At 39.9% G+C, this 6,119-nt stretch overlaps 1 pseudogene; it reads right to left on the reverse strand.

The window, feature by feature from the left end:
• Positions 1-4,677: 4,677 nt before the first annotated feature.
• LOC103116947 (large ribosomal subunit protein uL15-like) lies at positions 4,678-5,815 on the reverse strand (annotated as a pseudogene).
• Between the last annotated feature and the right edge of the window lie 304 nt (positions 5,816-6,119).

The following is a 6,119-nucleotide window of genomic DNA, read 5'->3' on the forward strand; positions in this document are numbered from 1 at the left end:
TTCTGCATGATAATGTGTGTGCTTAACTGGATGCACCACTCCCCAGCCCCCACTATTATTATTTTGGTACATTTCTTCTTGACGTTTTTAATATCTGCTTTCCTCTTTCATTCCTCCTTAAATAATTGAACATTCACAATTTTCAGTTAATGTTTTATCATAAACATTTTGGTTTTTCATTTTGAAATGTTTGGATGTATTATTATTTTCCCTTGTACATATTATTATATACATTTTCCTTCTTCTTCTTCTAGCGTTTGCCCTTCTTCTGTAGCCAGTCAACAGCGTCAGGTTGAAAGCTGTCAGGAGCTGCTTGTTGCTGGCTTTGAAAGTGACTGGGATCCGTGGATTCAGTTGGCTAGGAAGGATCGTCAGTTTCCCCAGTGAATGGGTACTCACGGGATGGACCACGAGAAGGTCGATCCAATGCATCTTTATCACATATGAACAAGAATTTCATATGAGGAAGAAAATTGGAAAGAAAGAGAGACAAACCAGAGTACCCCCCTGCTACATGCAGTGCCGGGAGAAGTCTGGTGATCTGCCAATTGAGTCACTTCTCTAGTTGCTGTCTGTATTATTTTCAGTAGTTACAAAATATTTCTCATTCTATAACCATAATTTATATTATGTTTTTTAAAATTTTTTATCATCTTTGTTTATTTATTGGATAGAGACAGCCAGAAATTGAGAGGAGGAGGGGAGATAGAGAAGGAGAGAGACAGAGAGACACCTGCAGACTTGCTTCACCACTCGCAAAGCTTTCCCCCTGGAGCTGGGGACCGGGGGCTCGAACCTGCATCCTTGTGCACTTTTACACGTGCACTCAACCAGGTGTGCTACCACCCAGCCCCAATTTACTTTATGTTCTTATCTCTGTTAGGCTTTTAGATTATTTAAAGCATTTTGCCATCACAAACAACTGTGGTTTGTTTCTTTTCTTTCTTTTTTTTATTTAACAAGAAAGAAGCTTGTGAACTTCAAAATGTAGTAACATAGGTTCTGGGTGATAATATTTATAAGGCTTTCACTCATATAAAATTTGTTTTGTGGTTATAGGAGCAATTTATTTTCCAAAACTGAAGTATATTTAGTGTTCATTTCATAGCATTCTGACCAGTTTTGCAAATTAAAATACAGTTAATTTTTTTCTTTTAAAAATATTTGTTTATTTATTCCCTTTTTGTTGCACTTGTCATAGTTATTATTGTTGTTGTTATTGATGTCGTTGTTGTTGGATAGGACAGAGAGAAATGGAGAGAGGAGGGGGAAGACAGAGAGGGAGAGAGAAAGACCTGCTTCATCTCTTGAGAAATGACTCCTCTGCAGGTGGGGAGCCGGGGCTCCAACTGGGATCCTTGAGCTGGTCCTTGCACTTTGCCCCAAGTGCACTTAATCCACTTTGCTACCACTTAACTCCCCCAGTTAAATCTTTTCTAATATGAATTTTAGATACTTTTTTTTTTATCGTTTTCAAATGTAGAAAGTGTTCTCCTATATTGTTCTCTCCATGTTGACACATACATTTTATGGTTTACTATGCTTCCTATATATAATTTAGCACAATTGGGAAGGAAGTTGATATATTCAGGACCTAAGAACCTTGAATATGACTTGTCTAATCTTGAAGTAAGTAGTTGACTAATAGTGCTATAGAAGGAGTAATGTTGGGGGCCAGGCGGTATCCCAGCAAGTTAAGGGCACATGGCGCAAAGCTCAAGGACCGGCATAGGGATCCCAATTCGTGCCCCCCCCCTCCACACCTCAGGGGGGGTCGCTTCACAAGCGGTGAAGCAGGTCTTTAGGTGTCTATCTTTCTTGCGCCCTCTCTGTCTTCCCCCTCTCTCTTGATTTCTCTCTGTCCTATCCAACAACTACAGCAGTGACAATAACAATAATAACGATAAACAACAAGGACACAACAAAAGGGAAAAAAAATGGCCTCCAGGATCAGTGGATTCATAGTGCAGACACCGAGCCGAGCAATAACCCTGGAGAAAAAAAAAAAGGAGTAATGTTTGTTGCTGGAGTAGACTCCTTATGTCTCACATTGTCAGTATTGCTAAATTTCACTGATTTGTTACTCTTCTACCTCTGTCTCTATGGACAGAATTGGAATGTAGAGATTTAAAACATAAAAGCTATCTGAAAGAGCACTATCTGGAATATTGTGTATAGACTGCTGCAATAAAGAAGCTAGCAAAAGCAAGTTTTATTCTGAAATAAAAAAACAAGAACTTTTATTTAAATGGATAAAACATTGCCATTCAATTTTAATGTCTTTAAGTGATGCATTTCCTACTGTTAATAGCAGTAATCCCCATGGAGAGTAACATTCTTGTTAGTCATAATAGATCTCTGTTCACTCATTTAACAGCTTGAAAGAACACTTTTTAGACAGTAGAATAGTAATTAATCTTTGCTGTAATATTTCTTCAGTGACTTGTGAAGAAGTGGTATTGTTTTGTAGGTTATTATTGATTCTAATTTGGTGAATTGGAGGTATTGCTATCATGCCTTTTCAAGGAATTAACAAATTTTCATTAGAGATTGCTATTTACAAATTAACAAAGTCATTTTTACAGGTTAACAGTTCTTTTCTTTACAAGTATAAATTCTAATTCAGGGTTATGAAAATAATTATGCAACTTTGTGTGTTATACTGTGCGCACGCTAAGCGATTGCGCCACTGGAGCTCCAGTATACTGTATTTCTTATTGAAAATACATGGTGAAATGTTTTGCTTGCTTGCCTCCAGGGTTATCATTGGGGCTCCACGCAGGCACTACAAATTGCTCCTGGAGCCCATTTTCCCACTGTTGTTGTTGCTGTTATAGTTGGTGTTGTTGAACAGGACAGAGAGAAATTGAGAGAGGAGGGGGAGATAGAGAGGGAGAGAAAAGACATCTGCAGACCTTGCTGATTCAGCCCTTATTCATTAAACCATACTGCTAGTGTATAATAATATATAACAGGCGTTAAACTTTTGAGGCCTCTGGAAAACACACATGTGCACACCAAAAGGATGTTTTTTTTAAATTTTATTTACAAAAAGAAAACGCTGACAAAACCATAGGATAAGAGGGACACAACTCCACACAAATCCCACCACCAAAACTCCACATCCCTTCCTCTCCCTTGGTAGCTTTCCTATTCTTTAACCTTCTGGGAATAGGGACCCAAGGTCATTGTGGGATGCAGAAAGTGGAAGGTCTGGCTTCTGTAATTGCTTCCCCGATGAACATGGGCGTTGACAGGTTGATCCATACTCTCAGCCTGCCTCTCTCTTTCTCTAGTGGGGCGGGGTTCTGGGGAAGCAGAGCTCCAGGACACATTGGTGCGGTTGTCTGTCCAGGGAAGTCTGGTTGGCATCATGCTAGCATCTGGAACCTGGTGGCTGAAAAGAGAGTTAATGTATATGGCCAAACAAATTGTTGACCAATAATGGACCTAAAGGCTGGAATAGTGCAGATGAAGAGTGTGGGGGGGTTCCTCCATTTTGTAGACAGCTAGTAGGCATATTTTAGTTCTATTCCAAAGTACCTGTGGCTATACTAGTTTTTTTTTCTTCTTCTTCTTTTTCTCCTTGAGCCTGAAATCTGTTATGCAGGTGGATCCAAGTTATTGTCTGGGGAGATGATGTCATGGATGGAAAGGGACAGAAAGCTGATCAGGGAAGAGAGTAGCTCCCAAATATGGGAAAAGTATATAAATATTGTTGGCTATAAACCCCACTGATTTGATGTGATCTGGGGCTCATATTCAGCTTAGGAACCTATGTGACCTCTGCATCCCTGTAGATCTGAGCTCACATTCTGTGGTCATGAGTAGGAACATTCCAAGCTACCCCAATATCGGCCCATCTTCCTCAGGTGTAGCATAGAGTATGTTGTCCAGCCTCTCTTCGGAGGATGGGACGTTCTCTACCGTTGTTGATCCAAGCTGAGGGCAAGGTCAAAAAGATGTGTTCTATTCAATACACAGCTAAACCAAGATTTGATTAGGATGAGCTCAATAAAAGTAAAGCATTGGTAGCTATAGCATTTTTCATTGAGTCATCTCAAGGTACTTGTAAAATATATTATGATAAATATATATAAATATCACAGTTTGCCCACTGGGGACTCATGCTCCTGGTGGACTCTAATTTTCTTTTTAAATGTCAGAGAGAGAGAGAGAGAGATTGAGAGAGAGAGGGACCACATATTATTCGTGGACCTTCTGTCAGTGTCATGCACTATGCTTTCATATAGTACCAAGTGCTAGACCCCCAGTCCTCCTATGTGATAAATGGTGTGTGTGCTATCCTGGCTGAGCTGCCTACTATCCACAGAATATCCTTTCTTCCATATATATTTATGTGTGTTTGTGTGTATTTTTCTTCTTAATTCCAAATCATTTTATTAGAGGAAATAATGGTTTACAGGACAGTTGTTGACACATGGGTACATAAAGAATGTATTTTATCAAAGAAAGCAACTCTATAATTAAATTATTGATTTAGGTACTTGTGTATAAATATTTTACTGTTTGTGGATTATTTTTCAGGTTTTGCTCACATCCACCAAAGTGAGCATATATATTTATAACATACATGTATTTTATTTTTGCCATTGCATGGTTCCAGTGTAATTTTTTTTTTTCAGATAGTGAAAGAAAGTTAGGGAGAGATAGGAAAGGAGAGACACCACAACACTGCTCTGTCTCTATGCGGTGTTTGGTGTTCCCCTGTGGTGATCAGGAGCTGGAACCCTGGCCTTTGCACTTTGTAAAGTGTGTGCTCTGTGGGTAAGATGTCTTGCAGTCCCTATACAAGCAAATTTTTTCTTTCTTTCTTTTTAACATTTATAGCGTCTAATGAACCTTCCCATGTGGTTTCAAGCAAGCAGGACACAGGCTATTCCAATACCTTTAATATTCTCCTCAGCTCGTCTACTGAAAAATTTGGCCTTCACAATGACAGGCTGCTCTGGGAGCTTTCCCTTCCAGAGGATTTTGTAGTGGCCCAACCGCACCACGTGGATGATGGGGGCAGCTCCAGTTTTTTTTTTTTTTTTTTTCAGTATTTACCTGTGTCTGCTCACCAACCAGGGTCCACAGTTTATCCAGATTGACAGTCAGGCAGAAACTCTGATTCCTCTTCAAGTGGTAATGACGCATGCCAACTTTCTTGAAGTAATGTGGGTGATATTTGTCAAAGTTGATACTGTAGTGATGCACACCACCAGCGTTGCCGCGGCCTCCCGGGTTGCTTTTGGTGTTTGTTGATGCAGCTGTGGCCGTGGCTCAAGTGGCCCAGGAGCTTGCGGGTCTTCCTGAGTCTGGATGGCATGTCGGCAGTCGAAATGAAAGAACACAAACAAAATCTTACTGTGAATTTTTTTTTAATAAACAACTTTTAAAAATATTTATTTATTCCCTTTTTGTTGCCCTTGTTGTTTTATTGTTGTAGTTATTATTGTTGTTGTTACTGATGTCCTCTTTATTGGATAGGACAGAGAGAAATGGAGAGAGGAAGGGAAGACAGAGGGGGGAGAGAAAGACAGGTACCTGCAGACCTGCTTCACAGCTTGTGAAGTGACTCCCCTGCAGGTGGGGTCTTACTGTGAATTTTTATGATTTTATTTGATACTGAGATTTAAACAGTTTCCTTGGGATCCCTTTGATCTAAAATCATTTTTTTAAATAATGCTTTTTTCTTTTTAAAATTCTTTTGTATTTATTTATTTATCTATTCCCTTTTGTTGCCCTTATTTTATTGTTGTAGTTATTATTGTTATTGATGTCATTGTTGTTGGATAGGACAGAAAGAAATGGAGAGAGGAGGAGAAGACAAAAAAGTGGAGAGAAAGAGAAACACCTGCAGACCTGCTTCACCGCTTCTGAAGCGACCCCCCCTGCAGGTGGGGAGCCGGGGGCTGGAACCGGGATCCTTATGCCATTCTTGTGCCCGCTGTGCTACCGCTACCACCTGACTCCCCTGATCTAAATTCTTTTTTTTTAAATTATCTTTATTTATTGGATAGAGACAGCCAGAAATTGAGAAGGTAGGGGAGACAGAGAGACACCTGCAGACCTGCTTCACCCCTTGTGAAGCTTTCCCCTTGCAGGTGGGGACT

This window comes from Erinaceus europaeus, chromosome 8 (genome assembly GCF_950295315.1).
Source record: "Erinaceus europaeus chromosome 8, mEriEur2.1, whole genome shotgun sequence".
NCBI lineage: Eukaryota > Metazoa > Chordata > Mammalia > Eulipotyphla > Erinaceidae > Erinaceus > Erinaceus europaeus.